Raw genomic sequence first — 18,937 nt, 5'->3', positions numbered from 1 at the left:
TTATTATATTACTTATTCTTCTGGTGTTGCAAGATAATAAGCCGTACGCTCGTTTAACCTCCTCTTCCATAAAAAAAGCAACGTTAATGTTTTTGTCTTTGTTCGTATACACAAAGATCACATTGAGTATATTATTTAAAAAAAACTTTTTATGTTGTTTTTGAAAATCAATAGTCGTTGTTAATGATTACGGGCGAGTCCTGATAAGGAGGAAAAACTTGGGGAAAAATAAATAATTCTAACCTTACAAATTATATGAACTAAATGTACCTATTGAAATTAATTGTAATTATTTATTAACATTGAAATTTTAACAAAATGTGCTCAATTCACAATTTTAAGTTAAGCAAAATACTACATATAAAATATTGCAATTGAAAACCCTAGTTCTTTCAGACACATACAACGCACACAGCGCCCTTGCTAAGTGATCCCCGAGTATTTGAAGTGTTATGGCCTTTCAATAGTGCCACATTTAGACTTGCTTCAAAACAGAGTTTATTTATACAAATATCATTTCTACCCTGATTAATATCATTTTAAACTATAAATTTCAATATATTCAATACATGTGATTAACAGAAATAAATAAAAAAATTGTACATCTGTCTTGAGATTTTTCATTCTTAGTTGTCATCACGAATACAATTGTTCAAAAATAACTAATTAAGACATTAAAAACTCCCACCATCTTCGACTGCAAAAGGTAAAATTTGGCCTCTCATTTTCTCACCTCTGCACTGACTGTTCCCGAGACCACTTTATTCAATTTTGACAATCTCCGATCGATCGGTTTGATTCTTTGGCGTTGTATCTATACAAGTGGGTTTTTTCTTCTATCATATATATCAAGCGGTCGTTCAGTTTTTCAGGTAAATAGGTACTAACAACTGAATTTCCCCACCGGATATGACGTCAAATTCTACTCGAATAATTTTTATCCATTTCTTTATATATTTTTTTTATTAAAATTAATACGAGTATTAATAAAAAGCCTTTTATTTTCTCAAACTTGATTCCTCTAGAATCGATATTTTTGATATCACTTCTAACAATTCCACCACTTCGAAAACAAATGAAACACTGAAAGAAAATAAGTAGCGCAAGAAACTCTCGTAGCATTATTTTTTGGGCTCCTTTTAATAAAATATACATTGTAGTGACATTCTTATTGCTATAAAATAATCATAAGGTAGTCCCAGGCTGTGTAGTAGTAGGATTTACGAAAGAACCATTTAAAAAAAAATACAGTATTAATTCTAAAGTTCTTTATCTTTTAAGGCAGATACATTATGCAATTATTATGAAGTTTACAAATTATTTATAATATGGTATAATCAATCGAAGTAAACATTAATAAAAACACGTCACACAAACACGCAGTTTGTTATACTAAAATTAAGTTAATTATATTTTGTGAATATTACAATTATTTAATTTAACACTGAATAATTTTATAACGGGATGTTATTTGTGAGTCCCCAAAAGCGTCTAAATGTTTGGTCTAAATAGCAATAAGTTACATAAATATATATGTTTGCTGTATGGGCAACTTTGTGGAATCAACATGGAGGACACTTCCACTATTGGAGTCCAAGATCAGTTGGTTTTCTACTACCCATCAAGCGATCCTCATAGCTGTTTGCCCATCATACGTTAATATGTATAAATCCAGTGTCCCGATTGTTTTAGCTAATGAACGTATTTTAATGGGAATGGAGTGTAGGTTAGTCCAACTTGAGATACAGGAAAGTTTTTATATCGATTTGGGACCCATAATTGGACGTAATTCCTGATAACCGTTCCAAGCCACAAACATCACATTTTAAGGAGTTTATGTTTAAAGTTTAATATATTATATTAGTGTATTCCATGCATGTGGGTTGGGCAACTAAGTAATGATGTCATTTAAAGAGTGACAGTAGGGCTACCATTTTTTGTCAGTCCATTAGTATGAATCATATAACCAGTTTTGTGTTCTTAACTCAATTTCGACATGTTTGTGGTTTGTAACTATGTATTTACTATTACTATATTTACCAATTATTTTTATTGGAATACTAGCGGACCCGACAGACGTTGTTCTTTTAAAAAAAACTCTCGCTGATGTAATTTCGTAAAATCCGCTTCTTAGCCTACCTCTACTCGACGAAAGGAATATTCCTTTCCTCCTAATTTCAAGTCCCTACGCCTTATGGTTCCAGAGATATCGTGATGAGTGACTATTTACGTGGATATCTCTTATATATATATATATATAGATTGACCATGGGAAATGGATTTTCTAGATTCAGACCACAAACTTTCAAGAATTACCCTTGAGATTTTTTAATAGTCATGGCGAATGCAAGACGGATCGGAAATTAAAGATTGGCGGGCTAACTCGACATGCAAAATGTTCATGAAGTAGTTGCTGCAGATCATGAAGAATTGCTATTATCATTGCTGCATTGATCTCTTCATCTCGTTGTTCCTCCATGTTGCCCATGAAATATAATTGTAAAAATTTATGGTGTGCATCATCGAGAGATTGCAATGATCCAATTCGATGGTGAATCTGTCCTTGTATCTATAAAATCAAAAGCAAAGTGCGTATTACTGATTTGTAAACACTTATTTTTAGAATTAGCATACATAATACATTGGAATAAGTATAGTAGGTATGTTATTCTTCTACTGTATTGTGTGTAAGAATATAAATAAATTAATACCCTGAATGTTGGATTAAATCGTCGTTCTTAGATAATGTCTGCCCCAAGTGAGGACATTTGGAAACAAACATTGTATTTTTGAGTGTTTGCTAGAAAACGTCGTGATTCGGTAGTTTCCCACTAAGGCAGCACAATCCTGGCGTTTCTCTGGAAAATACTTGCAAACAACGTTCATTGACCCGATGTGAACGCTAGTATGCAAGCGGTAATCAGTACTGCAATCGTATCGAAACGCTGCTCGATTCAAATCAGTACATCTTCTTGTGCGTTGAAAATTATCTAGTTGTTGATCTCTGAGGTTTACTGGCTGCCTCGCTTTGTTCTTGTGATCCAAAAACACAACGTCGAGCCCATACTAACGCGTTGCTTTTTACCTGCAATTTCTTATTCTTCGTCAGTCCAATTCGCAATGTTTCGAATCCTAAGTGCATTACGTCTATGTCGGGAAAGATGGCACATTAAGCTAATAGAAACTCGAAACAAACACACCCACCAAATGACATACTATACATCTTATGTATAGAATGATATATTACAGCATTGCACCCACCAGTCAACTTGAATAACATGACGTGCACTATCAGTTGTATTTTATTGCTCATATAGCGTGAAACTAACAAAAAACTTCATTAAATTCTTTCTATTCTCAAGATGTGAAAAATGTATGGGAAAATAAGTGTTTTTATAATAATATTTTTTTGTGATTTTTTCGATATTTTATTACTTATTATCCTATTCCGGACTATTATAAATAGTGTAACTAACACGACTTTCTTTTATGTATATAGATTTGTTTTGTATGGACATATTTTTATGACAGATTTTACTGACACACGGTTTGACAGTTCTGCTGTGAAACAATTTCAATAAAACAACAGGGAGCATATTTTACGAAATAATTCTTGATTTTATTAAATATTATTGACAAATTCATAAAAAAAAACAGTGTTTAATTTGTTATGTACAGAACAACCTCTCCCGGGTCAGCTAGTATATTATTAAAAAAAATTTGAACTGTCTTTTAGAGAAGACGGAAGTTGTCAAATTGTGTTTACTTTCAATTAAATTTGACATGGCAAACCTATTAAAGTAAAAAAACGTATTGATCAAGTAATGACTCACATCTAAGGTTTCTAAAATGATAAAACACATCTCTCGATAACTTCCTTTTTTGGGTTATTGAAAACAAAAGAAAATGGCCACCTTTTACTCTTCATTACCAACTGTTCGCTCAATTTAATTAAAAATATTTTAAAAACAGCAAGAAATTTATACGAAACTAAAACTCAACCAAGCTTGGTTTATGCCAAGTTATTGACTCAGCTAGAAAGCTTTTAAACAAATAAATTGGAGTGAGTTTTCCGTCCAGAAACGGTATGGATTTTATTGCAACTCACACTGTTTATCCAAATACCTCTTAGCTAAAGTCCACTAGATACTTACGCAGACTGAAAAGCTAAGCAAAACTTGTAGGTTTATGTTTGTAAGGATATATTGAGCACTATAGATGTAGATTGCATTAGGCTAAGTTAGGCGATGGCTGGTCCATGCATCATGCTCGTGAATGGTTGGTACTTGTGGTGACTGGATGATCCCGTCATCGTTAACCCTACTGTTGTTGCAAATTTAAAGCTATATTTTCTTTAAATAGTCTTCAAGTGTTTATAAAATGTTTTTTACAGTTAAGTCAATGAATAAATGAATGAAAATTCTTTTATACTACGTATATTTTATTATTTTTTTGGCATTCTGAACTCCCTTTTGAATTAACCCGGCTTATTTTGGACTGATTTGGTGTACATACATTGCGAAATGACTTAGCTATAATTTCCATAGGGATTTATTCTTTCACATGTCCAAATGATACCATAATTTATTCAAAGATTGAAATACTAGTGACTTGCCAAAGAGGCATGAAGAGGAGTATGTTGAATATTAATAAAACACAAAGTTCGAAACATAGTTTTAAGAGAGAAAACAAAAATAACTAATGTTACTTATGCTATAAGAAAACTTAAATGGTGCTCGACGGGACACACCCTTCGGGCTATAGAAAATATCCCAGAAACCTAAAAAGGAAGCGGGGAGGACAATACAGGAGATAGTCAGATGAACTAAGGACGACGGCAGGTAAGACATGGTCTAGGATAGCTAAAGATAGAAAGGAGTGAAAGAAGATGGAAGAGGCCTTTGTCAATAGATTAACAGACAGTGATAGATATTTAGTTATGGATAGTAAGTAATATATACGTAAATTCTACTATCTGAATATATACCAGGCTTATATTATTATAATAGTTATTGAGTTATTAACAAAAACTAAAGGCAATCTTTTTTCATCTTTGTTAATAACAATTAAAATTAAAAAAAAATCTTTATGTCATTTTAAATAAAATGAGCCATAGCTCATATTTTTAAGAACTTTATGAAGACTTTACCCGACTTTGAATTTGTTGTCTTGCCTATCCCGACGAGATATATCAAAACTTCAAATTTAGTTCAAAGGCTTATGCCAAGATTACTTAGAAAGTTTTGAAAGTCATAGTCTACAGTTTGAATTCAAAATACCTAGTTTTAACTTCTGATGTTTATGAATAATTGTAAAGTTATGATTACTTTTTGAATATTGTACACTATTTTTATTTAAGGCAATATTGATGGACGATGCAGAATTTGTTTTTCGCGCCATAAACGCAACGGGCGTATCAATAAATAATAGTACATATTATCCTCTATATTAGGCCATATCAACTTGAGTTCAAAATTTAATAAGGTTTACTGATATAATTTAAACCGATATATTGCCAAATCGAGACCTATAAGGAAAAGGGAAAGGAATTCAAAGGAGAATCGGGCCAGGTTGTATACCCTTTCAAAATCGGTAGTACCTCAGGGCACTACATTTTTCAGATACACTAAAACCGAGAGTGCCGTACCGCTCACTATTCCTTCACCAGGGCTGACTCTTAGTTTGTTTATAAGATGGTTTATTTTGCATGGTCTTATAGCTTGTTTCAATAGCTTTCAGATACATTCAAATTATCTTAATTATAAGCTATCTATTAATACACGGAAAATAATAAGTATTGACAAAACGGTGTGCGAGTGCCAAAATCACACCAATCAAATGCATACGGCGCGATCAGAGTTTCCCGGAACCGAAATGATACTAAAACTCAATCATTGGATTTTTGAAAAGGAAACCTTTAGGTGTAGCCCGGCAATTTGTAGAAAAAATAGAATCGTTATTTCTAAAAAAAATGTAGAACCAGTAACAGCATTTTTAAATATAGTAGAAATCGTTAAAGCAAGTCATAAAATAATTTTTATTCACAAGATTTTACAAATGAAAAAATGAATTTATAAACCGACTAGCCGTTACCGCCCCCTTCGCGAATTTTAAAAAGAAATAAATTAAATATTATACATCTTATTACAAATAAAATAAAAAAATAAGTAGCCATAATCATCTAGGATAAATTTCGCACCGAATGGTGGTAGTTTTATGTCGATACGATCAGTGGTTTAGGCGTGAAGGAGCCTCAAACAATGACCATTTTATTTTTATATATATTGATTCTGGCAAAATTCTTAAGTCTTATAGAGTTTGAAATATTTTCATATAAATACTATCAGATTCATAAATATTGATATTCCACTTAACTATATTGATATAAATTATTAAATCCAAAAATATTATCTACATTGCACAGTGTAATAAAATAAGGGTTTCTCCCTACGGGATGAGACGGGAGTCGGGACGAACTGTGAACACGAAGGTCAATACAATAAATTATATCTGATATTACGATGTTACTACGTAATATGATGCTTGTATTATCCCAAACTTACTCTATACAAGCTTTTTCTTCGACTTTTCCTGCATGAAATTATTCAATTTGATTTGTGTGACTGTTCTGTGTGAAATATCAGCATCGAATCAATGTTTTCTAAATTTCTAAATATTGTTTTAATTAATTATAATATGTTAATGTGATCCCAGAAAATTTACAAAATAAATGTGTTACGAATTTTAAAAGAATTGTTAAAAACGTTTGTATTGGAAAGGTTACTCATGTTCATGGATACACGATTTGCCTAATGATACCACAGACTGGGAATGAAGCGAACACCCTCAGGCTCTTTAGTTATAAATGTTTATTGTACGATATTACACTGTAATCCATATTTTAACAATTTATTATAATTGTAAAGTGATAACCCTTACTTCTAGGATTACACATAACATTTAAAATATAACAAATTCTTTAGGTTTAGGTAGGCGACATCTCAAGTCAATTTCCTAATATGGAAATATTGGAGTTGAGCAGATTATCAACTGTAAAGTAGATCCTGTAGATGAAGCCACAACCTGAGAGTTGAACAAATCATACAAGATTTTATGACGAAGCGTCACTCCAACGGTTAGCTCAGTTAGTTAGAGCACTGTCACGAAACGCCAGAGGTCGTGGGTTTGAGTCCCACATTGTTCATAAAATTTTGTTTTTCAAATTTTATTTGCGTATCCATATTTTTATAAAAAAGCTCGCTGAATTTCTAGTCTTCTCAGGTCTGAGGTAGTCTATTTTGAATGGGTGGTAGTTTTTGACGTTCAATAAGTGATTTGAATCCTATTTTGAATAAAAATATGTGAATTTGAATATCTAACCTTTGGTGTTGTAGAGGTGAGAAAGGCGTCTTAATTTTAAAAGGACCACCACGTGACCTAGTCTCCTAGGACACGACGGGTTCCTCGCCGCTGGCTGATGGGCGCTCACTGGTATACTACCGGCGGGTTCGACCTCGCTGAGCGATGGACGCAAGACAACCACGTCCCCACCATCCTGCTGCAGTCTGCAGATCACTCGCAACCAGGATACCGGTCCCAGGTCCCCGGCCCCGCCTGTAGTTGTAGGCGGCAATGCCTTCACTGAAAGGGGTCATTGCCCCGAACAGTCACCGCGAGGCCCGTGCGTAGGCCACGCGCAAGACCCAGGAGGACTAAATTTTGTGCTTCCTTAGATTTATATAACGGATAAAATAAAATAAAAACTAAGAGAAAATATTAGTTGGGCCAACCTAATCTACCCTAGTCATAAATCTAAATAAGCAGTTGCTAGCAGTGATACAACTGCGTTAAACATGTCGCCTAACAGGATACTTATAGACCACTAGTGAATAACTAATAATAATAATAATAATAATAATAATAATAATAATAATAAGGCGTTTTTATTTCCTTAACTAACATAATAATATAAAAAAAATAAGAAATATTTATATACATTGAAATAATATTTTCATAGTTAAGGCCCCTGGTGGGTATAGGCCTCCTCCAACAATTCCCAGGTTGTTCTTGACTTTGCTTTCTGAGTCCAGTTTTCTCCAGCATTTTTTTGATCTCATCAATCCATCCTTAGGGCGTCCTCTGGGTCCCTTGCCACATCAGTTTTTTCATATGTTGAAGGTCATCTATCACTTTCGTTTTATTGCGGATGTTCTCTGATTTTTGCTAGTCCTTCAGCTTTATATTAATGATGCTTCTTTCCATTGCACGCTAGGTCTTGTGTATTTTATCCCTTGTATATTTATTAAATATCCAAATTTGTGAACCGTAAGATAAGCAGGGGAGCAGACACCCATCCATAACTCTCTTCTTCAATTTCAAGGGAAGTTTTGATTTCATTAATTCTTTTAGGCTCCAGAACTTACCCGATGTCATGTTTATTTTTCTGTCAATTTCATCTTTGTTTCTGGATTTGCTAAATGAAATATTTTTGCCTAGTTACATATAGTTATCTACGTATTCTAAGATATTTGAATTCCCAGCTTGAATAGGAGATGGGATTGTGTTAGTCATTAAGTGAATAACTAATAATGTAGTATTAATTGGAAAAGTGAACGTAAAATAACGCATTAATATGGTGTATTTCATTATCTATCTCACTGCAAAGATCTCAAATTCAAATATGAAAAGGCATAAAAGGCATTTATTTTCTCAAAATTGATTCCTTTAGAATTATTTTAGATGTCATTTCTTATATGCTAGATACTACTACCGCGGCTAATAAATGGCGCTCTGGGAGAGAATAAGCGGCGCTACAAACTCTCCCAGCATTAATTTTTTGCGCATGGCATCGGTAAGTCGTTATTAAGTAACTGTTGTTTTTTAAATGAAATATAATAATGAGATCATTTTTCATTATAAAATTCAATTCAATTTATTCGTATTGCGATCTTAGTGCAACCCTTTTCTACACAAGTCTCTCAATATCCCGATCGTTGCAAACGTATGTACATACATATTATATATTTTACAACCAGCTTATATCAACATAAGCTGACTTAATATTAAATTGTAATTAAGTCCTCTAAATAACACAAATTAAATTTGAGAACAAAATTTATGAACGATGCGAGACCGAACTCGCAACCCCTCGCGTTCCGTGCGAGCGCTATTCCACTGAGCCAAACCATTCCAGTGACGTAAAGTTCATAAATCTTGATATTACTTGTGTGACTCTCAGGCTGTGGCTTCATCTACAGGATCTACTTTAAGGTTGAGAACCTGCTCAACTCTTTCAAATCTAAGCAATTTGTTATTTTTTAAAGTGATAACTTCTGGGATTAATTACACAAAATAATTTGAAAACAAATTATATGAACGATGCGGGATCGAACCCGCGACCTCTCGCGTTCCGTGCGGGTGCTCTTGGTCGTTTTCGAGTGAAACTTATCGTTAAGGATTACCAACCATGAAATAAACATTTAGATTGTTCTAAAATTTTGCTGCAAGAGGAGTGCAGTGAACATGTTCTTGCAGTGTTAATTAATATTTATAGCTCTGACACGAGTGAACGATGGTCCGTTGCCGCGGCGGAATTTATTCGTAAACTTTAATAAGAAATAGTAAATGCTTTACTCAAGTGAAGTGAACTGAAGATTACGTAACTTTTACTTTACTAAGTTGATACTCTAAACTGTGTTGAAATATGCTATTCAGTTCTCTATTAATTGAATTTTTTAATTATAAATAGTGCAAAGTTAAGTCAATTTGCACAGTAAAAAAAAATATTTATCATTTTATTATGTATCAATTTATATTAATTTACGGTAAATAAAGTACTTTTGAAGGGATTAAAATGCGTGTAATTATAAACTGAAAACTGTGAAAAGTGTAATTACAATTACACGCGCAATCTTTTAAAAAGTTTTTTTTTTAATGTGTAACACTCGCGTAAATCAAAGTTAACACTACAGTAGGTTAAGTGTAATAATACAATTTACAATAGAAAATTATTTGAAGTTCATATTATGTACTGTAAGTCTACATAGACCTTTATAATTACGACAATGCAACGAAACCGCAATAACATCGCCTGGATGTAATAAAATTGTCACGTTTGTTCGTTCGCAACGTTCTAAATTGGAAAAACTTCGCGATGCTGGAGTTAGTTGGTTGGATTTTGAGCTTTATTTGTTTTGCTGGCTTTTTCTGACAAAATTGATTCATTCACAACGTGAAACTTAGAAATGCATTTTGACATTCAAGTTGAAAACTTCGGTTCACATTTTTGCGATTTATAAAATCAATAATATTGAAACTAGCTTAAAATATGCTTTAAACTTTTATCGCCGCGGAACTTTGACATTGTAATCACTATGACGGGTACTCACGATATATCTATCTATCTATCTATCTATCTATATATATAAAAATGAATTTTCGTTCGTTAGTCTCACTAAAACTCGAGAACGGCTGGACCGATTTTCTGCTAATTTTGGTCTTGAATTATTTGTGGAGGTCCAGAGAAGGTGTAAAGGTGAATAAATACGAAAATGCTCGAAATTAAATAAAAACAACAACTTTGTTTTTCCTTTGATGTGTCCCTTGTCGTGCAGAAATCAAATTGAAACAATAGTTTAAAATGACTAAAACTAATTAGAATCTTTACATTTTTCTCACTTTCTCAGGAGGTAAAAAAACAAACTAAAATTTAATTATTGTTTTTTTCTCATTACTTTATATGGCAATACAACGTTTGCTGGGTCAGCTAGTAGTTTATATATTTGATGCCGATATTTCGATCCAATTGCATGAATCGTGGTCACGACGGAACTGCGGAGACGGCGAGAAATACTTGACACATTGACACTTGACACTAATAGTACATCAATCTGTCCACTTGGCGCCTAGTTCGTTTTGATCTTTGATTCCCTAATTCACGACACACACTACTGACGACGTCCATACTTTCGGATCTTTTTGTTACGTTCTGCAGAGAGAGACCACGAGATTCCATGTTTGCGCTTGCCTAAAACCATCCTCCCTATTAAAATTGTTAGGATGCTTTTTAATTTCTATAGCTTCTCTTACAAGCCGTGGGATGTATTGGCGTTCAGCAGAAATCACTCGTGGGATGTGCAGCTCGATCCAATGGTTGATACCGGCTTTAAGCAAGTGTTCGGCTATTGCAGATATTTTAAGATCGTTATTTTTGACTGCGCTGTTCCTTAACGCGTTGAAAATAGTTTTCGTTTTGTTTGTCCGATATAAGAGCTTCCGCAGCTACAGTCAGTTCCGTCTTGACCACGCTTCATGCAATTGGATCGAAATATCGCCATCAAACTAGCTTAGAATATCATTTATAGGTCTAGATAGACAGCCGTGAAAACGTTGAAAAATATTGAATTTAGAACTAACCTCTATTTTAAGCTATTCACGCACACAAACACAAAGTGTCATACAAACAGAGAGTGTAAGACGTATCTTGTCACGCACACTAAACTATTCCTGGCCTGTTTTCATCGGTTAGCAAGAGAATCTATCTAGACGTATAAAATATTATCTAAGGAAACTAGTATTTTCATTATTTACATTAAATACACGTTAATTGAATAACGAAAGATTTTTGTTTCATAATATCTTTTTGTCGATGTAGCATTGTTATTAAATATAACCGTTCACTTAAACTTTTGTATTCTGTTTTTTTTTTATGGGAAAGAAGGACAAACGAGCGTACGTGTCACCTGGTGTTAAGTGATCACCGCCGCCCACAATCTCTTGCAACATCAGTGGCATCACAGGAGTGTTGCCCGCCTTTCATGAAGCTGTACGCAATTTTTTTAAGGTACCCATCTCGTATCGACCCGTATGTAGTACGTGGAAGAAAGTTCCCTGAAAACCGCGCTGCCGAGGAACGCCACACATCCAGATGTTGGGCATGATATTCAAATTTGTTTGTGGGTGCCGCTGTTATAACAGGGATATGAGACATTTACAACTCTAATGCTCAGGGCAGATGTAACTGCTGTAAGTAGTGACAAAAATCAAATTCATATTTAAATATGGAACACTTATTGTAAGTATCTGGAGTTATTTGCAGAAACTGGTTTAAATAGTAGGAGAAAACCTTTTATAATATTTGACTAACATCTGCTTCTCAGATTTTTTTAACACAATGAAACGATCATCACATGAAACTGAGTCCATCCGCATAATTTTTTTTTTATCAAAATGGCCCATTATTAAAATTACCCATTAGCAAAAAAACTCCATTTTATTTTAATAAAAAAAAGAGAAAATGGTTCTTCACACAGTTTTTCTGTATGTTTACTGCATTAGGATAAAAAAAAAACACTCTTTATATTTATGACTATGTATAAATTACTCGCGTACAGTTTGCTCTAACGGATTACGCTCCCTTATTCGTTATCAGAACGAGCGTTACATAAAAAGGTCGTCAACCAGAATTAAAAAGCCTTCCAATTAAAAAATCACTTAATAAATACTGAAAATAATTAATATTCTGTATGCTAAAGTCAACTTCAAATTCATTTAAAAGATTATAAAACCGTAGGTAATGTAAATCAAATCAAATCATTTATTAATCACAACATTGTAATATGTAAAAAAAAATTACTAAATTAAGAATTCTAAGTATCATTTTAGATAGGTAGGGAAGTACCTAATTCAGGATAATAAAAAATATATATTTTTTACGTATTTAAAAATAAGTGTACCTATATAAGTATTACATGGTCAAATAACTGGCATCTTGTTAAACTCCTCCTAAAATTATGTTTTACTCAGTGTAAAACATATGTTCGAAAAGCCACTTTCGACCTCGTGTCTTAAGTATTTAGTTGTGATTTCAAAATAACATTTGCTTACATTACCTACGGTTTCACCACCTTCATGGTCTTTCTACGTCGCTATTTTTTATTTATGGTAAGCCATGAACAAAATATGTACACATTTGAACAGGAAAAAATATTCTAAGCCTAATATGATTGAGAAATGTTTTTCCAAGAAACAATTATCGGATTGTCAAGAAAAGTTTTTCGAGACATGTGAATACGGAATGAAATGCCCAAGTGAGCGATTATTGTCTGTGGTGAAGGCAACACTACGTGACTCGTTCTGACGTGGGATGACGTGGGAGCTCGCAATAAAACCATATTATATTCTTTCAGCAAAAAGTTGTTAAAGAAAACTAGAACTTATTGTGTGTAGTACATGAATATTTGATACATTTATTGAGTAATTGTAGGTTTCCGTTGCAATCAAAGAACTCTGAAATTTACGTAAGTTAAAGTTGTAATTGGCTTTGAAATATCATCATTATCAGCCGGAAGACGTCCACTGCATGACAAAGGCCTCACCTAATGATTTCTACGACGATCGGTTCTGCGCTGCCCTCATCTAACGTATTCCGGTGATCTTGACCAGATCGTCGGTCCGGTCTACAAACACTGCGTCTTCCGGTACGTGGTCGCCATTAGAGGACTTTACTGCCCTAACGACCATCTGTCCGTCAAACTATGTGCCCTGCCCACTGCCACTTCAGTTTCGCAATCACTTGGGCTATGTCAGTAACTTTGGTTCTCCTACAGATCTCCTCATTTCTGATTCGATCTCGCAGGCTTTGTATGCAATATGCATATATGCAAATGTGCATACACATAATTGTACCAATGAAGTATTAAATAAAATCTGAAAATTTGTTTTAAAGCTACCTCTCCTATACAAATATTGTTGTTGCCTTGTATAATTTTTATAGCCAATTTATGCTCGATCCTTTACAGCTTCAGAAGCGAGATTTATATTTGCTCCCAATTTGGCAAAACTAATGTGATTACAATTATTGCATTCGAAATCTTTAATCGGCCAATATTACTATTGTGTTCTTCAAAAACATATTTCTCAGTTACATAGCTCTGTTGGTACTAGGCTTACTATACCTTCGCTACAATACATAAGGATAATTGAGTATTACAGTCATTTATTTCGATTACTAGAGTGATACGCAAATGGACAATGTCATATTATCAAACGGTACAGAAAGTTTGTACGCAAAAGCTCTACACTTTGTGTATCGCGGTCAGTTATGCTAAGTACGCTCTGCCTTCTCAGTAGATGAGATAATAATTATTATAAATGAAATCTACTTAGTCAAATGAAATCTACTTAGTCTGGCCATACATACTGTAACAATTCAAAATAAACAAAACATTACATTTGAATGTGTAATTTTTATATGATTGTTCATTGTGTTTTCTCATTTTGGCGCCAATACATTGTACCATATACGCAAAGGGAGGTCACAGAAAAATTTTGTTTACGGATGAGTTTTTTTTTACAATTGAGCAAAATTTAACAAAAAAATGACTGTATTTATGCTCAAAACTTTGACGAAGCTTCCCAATTAGTCTGCAAAGTGCAACGTATGCTTTAGTCATGGTTTGGCGGGGTAATGGCTATGAAAGAGTGACCGATGCATACTTTCCTGAAAAACGTATCAAAGCATCGGCACAAGTGTATATACCATTCTTGAGAAGGTAGTTAAGCCCCTCAACAACAGCATGTTCATTAACAAACAATGGTCCTTCCAGCAAGACTCGGCGCTGGGTCATAAAGCTCTGTATACGCAGTCTTGGTTGGAAACTAACGTTTCGGACTTCATCCACTTGATTATGATTTATGATCAGTTTTATTGAGTATGGCTTGCTCTAAAGGCCATGATAATTTGGAGTCCCTAAAACAATCCATACGATTGGCAGTGAAGAAATTTCCCATGGAAAGAGTGCGTGGTTCTATTGATAACTGGCCTCAACGTTTAAAGGACTATATTGCAGCCAATGGAGACCACTTCGAACAAGCCTTTTATATTTTAAATTGTTTTATATTTATGTATTAAACTAACACACAGTAAAAGTACTTAATGTTATTTTCAATACATTTTTTTCTTTGCTTCAGTATTTATGGCAAGACTAGGTATATATAGATAAAAATTTATGTGTCTATCGATTCCCCCCAATACCGTGTAGAATATTTTTGTAGGGTTATTAGGCCTTACCACTTTGCCCTATGCAAGTGGCGTTCTAGAATAACAACTTTTGCACCGTTCTACCAATCACTTTGGAAATTGCCATGTATAAATGTTCTTTTAATAGAGAATATGTATTTGTCTGTTGCAGATCCTCACCGTGTGACGCTGTAGGATACCAACTTCAGTATCGGTTCACCAATAACTATGGAAATTGGTATCCTGCTGTATTTGAACATTTTTTATTTTTGGAATTTTAAGTCAGCTAATATGGATTTAAAAATGGAATGGTTTATTAAAAATAAAATAAAATAAAACTAGAAAACTAGTACACTTTTTTTTGTTAGTCACGAGACGAGAAAGACGTACGCAAGACTGGATAGTAAACGATACGCCCTGCCTATCACAATGCAGTGCCGCTCAGCATTCAGGATGATTGAACTCAAATGCTGAGTGGCATAGCAAGTGTTCGTCACTTTCAGACATAAGATTTAATTTACACCAAATATTAAGGACGACTCGAATTTTGTATATTTATCCCTATATAATAACTTAAAAAAAATAACAATCTAATTAGATGTTTTCTCATAAGCCCAGTAATATCACTAGCTATGGCTTCCTTCAAATCAAAACATAATAATACTAGTAGTGTAAAATGAAGTGGTGTAAAACTAAAATGTACTGGTATCCGAGAGACAGAAAAAGAAAAAGAGGTAGACCACTTAGGAGATGGGTAGACGACATTAAAGTAGTTGCGGGTAGCACATGGACTAGAACAGTCGAAAACAGGAGTCGGTGAAGGCAATTGGAGGAGGCTTATGTCTATAGTAGACAAACAGACAAAACTGTTATGTATATTGTATATTCTCAAATGGAAATATTAATTGTGCATGTAAAAATAAAGATTGAGTATTGTGTCTGAATATGGACTTATTTATTTATTTATATATTATATACTGCTTCAGGGCAAAAAAGTGCCTTATCTTCACGCAAAAATACACATTACTAAATAATGTGTGTGTGAGCGTAAGAATAATTATCCTGTTCTGTAAAAATGCTAGCTTAAACTAATGATTAGTCAGTAATGCTATCACTCATCAAGCGAAACCAACCCTAGTCTACCACATTGCTATGAATAACACAGGAAAAAAAACAAGCTTCAAATAAGGTGGTCGGGCTCAACTCAAGTGGTTCATTATGAATGTGACAAAGTTAACGTGATATTAATTATTGGGGTAACAGTTTTTATCATGTCTCGTCGGCTTCGATAAAAAACGCTCCCCGCTGAGAAGTACTCGACGACCCTTCATTTCGATAACTAAACTAATATTTATTTATGATTATTAATATTATATTTTTCATAGGTTACGGAATACTTATTGTAAAACATTTTATTTTTTAATAATGACATCATTTCTTTTGTAATATATACAATTGAAAATTCTAACGAACAAAAAAAACGCATTCATTTTCCACATGTAATATTTTAATAAATTTTCGTCTGTTTTTGAAACGTTTTTGATGGATATAATTTTTGGTTAAAAATCGTTTGCAATTGGCTTACAAATAAAAAGATATATAAAAAAGATAAATAAACAAATAAATATTTATCCTATGCATAAGTACTCTCTTACATGAAGGGCGAAAGCTCGTTTGAGTATTATTAAGTTTACCAACGATCCTCTAGTGTTACAAGAAAGTATTAGCGGTGGTAATCACTAGCCGGGTACGATTATTTATAAATTTATTTAATACGTACACACAACAGAATTACAAAAATTACATAAATTAAACAAAACTATCAGCTGAATTCAAGATAGCCTGCATCTCCACTGGGGTGTGTACACAGTATATTTAGCAGAAATGAATGGCTATTAAAATACAACAATAAAAGCGATATTATGCGTGAATAGTTATAGTAAGGGTATATAAAGATGCCATAAAGAACTCTTGAAAGGCATGTCATCTTAATATAAATAAATTACGTGTCACGTTGTTTGTCCGCGATAGACTCCTAAACTAATGAACGGATTTTAATGAGGATTACGTCATGGAGTGCAGTTTAGTACAACTTGAGAGATAGGATAGTTTTTATTTCGATTTGGGACCCGTAATTATTTTTATTTTCAATATTTGTTTTGTATGGATATATTTTCTATGAGAGAATCTAGTGACACACGGTTTGACAGTTCCACTGTGAAACATTATAACAACAGGAGCATTTTTAACGAAATTATTATTGGTGTTTTGAAATATTATGGGCAAATTCCTTTAAAACAGTATTTTTTTTATTATCTACAGAACAATGTCTGTCGGGTCAGCTAGTATACATATTATTATAGTATTAAGGCATTATACACAAAATAATGTACATTATGTGTTAATTTAAATTTTCCAATCCAATATAATCTCCTATCAATAATATTATCATAATATTACATTACTAATTTAATGTTACTCGTTATACAATCTTTTTCAGATTGTCGTGACTGCAATGTGTAGAAGACACAGACTTTCAGAATATGGAATATGGAAGTGCATAAGATATGAGATGCACTATGATTGATACTTACTGTGTTATTACAAAAAAGTTAAGTATGATTTGAACAGTTGTTTTAAAAAAGTTTTATTACAAATCTGTGCCTTTCTGTTGTTAAGCGTTCAACAATTTGTAGACATTGTATATATTTAAACACGAGTCGTAGCTTGTCTAAGGTGTGTCTAAACTCTAACGGATAGATTTTTTTATGAAAATAAGGGACGACACGAGCAGGACGTTCAGCTGATGGTAATTGATCCCCATTACAATGCAGTGCCGCTCAAGATTATTGAAAAACCCAAAAATTCTGAGCGGCACTACAATTGCGCTCGTCACATTGAGATATATGATGTCAAGTGTTATATTTATATGGAAGATTTAGATTATATGATGACAACTGTGTTAAATTGCGTTCATTCCTTTAACAATTGTATCTGTATACTTCAGTTTATGTTGTGCTTAACAACGTTTTAGTTGAATACAAGCTAAACACTGTTTTGTAATAGTAAAAGATAAACTCCATTTTAGTCGTCGATATTATTATGTCACTCTCGTTGTTATAGTTAATTCACTGTCTAACAAAACACGTTTCTAAGACATGTTTACATATATTTTTTTAATTACACCTTTATTGTCTGAAACGTAACCTCTTCATTTTAGCGTAGAGACTTTTCATAGTAATATTATCAAACACATTAATGCTGTCTTATAAATAAGTCAACATAATTTAATTTTATAAAACATAAATTTAGTGTTATGGGATAAATTATATAATACTCATTCCACATTAACCAAAACCCGGAAAAAACATCTTGAAATAAATCAATCAGTAACAAGATATACAAAACTAATATAGCCGCATTTTAGTCAATTAACTATATTATAAAATAAAATGTTTAGAAAAATTTGTTGTGATTTAAAATTAAATTTGCTAACTAACCTGTACAAATCCAATTTAGAAACGGCCAAGCGTTGTTGACACCTCACTTACACAATCACATCAATGTTAAGTTTCGTTTGTCACATCAATGAACTTGACACATTTACACTAAGTTACTATGCTCGTAAGTTGAACTACATTTGAAACGTACGACATCCTTCCGCGATGTTCCAATGAAGACTGAAATTAAACACTGAATCTGAATTGAGATTCACTAACCCTGGGATGTATGGTCTGAATAAAAAATGCATTTATGGCTAGTGGCTATATTGTCAGTAAATAAGTAAACAATTTTAATGTATGTAATACTCATAATAGGGTGTAAAGATATTTGATATGAAAATCATTCAAAGTATTTTGTTGTATTTTATTTATATTTATGAAATAATTTATATTATTTAAACACGACTGATGCAGC

The 18,937-nt window shown here is 33.0% G+C and overlaps 1 protein-coding gene across 1 annotated transcript in view; it reads right to left on the bottom strand.

Moving 5' to 3' along the window:
* Nucleotides 1-18,643, bottom strand: part of LOC126973092 (glutamate receptor-interacting protein 1) — a 358,500-nt gene extending 339,857 nt beyond the window's left edge. Inside the window, exon 1 of the mRNA XM_050820346.1 lies at nt 18,520-18,643. The gene's annotated coding sequence lies outside the window, so the exon portion shown is untranslated. The remainder of the gene's footprint in view (nt 1-18,519) is intronic.
* Between the last annotated feature and the right edge of the window lie 294 nt (nt 18,644-18,937).

This window comes from Leptidea sinapis, chromosome 1 (assembly GCF_905404315.1).
Source record: "Leptidea sinapis chromosome 1, ilLepSina1.1, whole genome shotgun sequence".
Classification (NCBI taxonomy): domain Eukaryota; kingdom Metazoa; phylum Arthropoda; class Insecta; order Lepidoptera; family Pieridae; genus Leptidea; species Leptidea sinapis.
The sequence above is the reverse complement of the archived record's forward strand: the minus strand, read 5'-3'. Positions and strand labels throughout refer to the sequence as shown.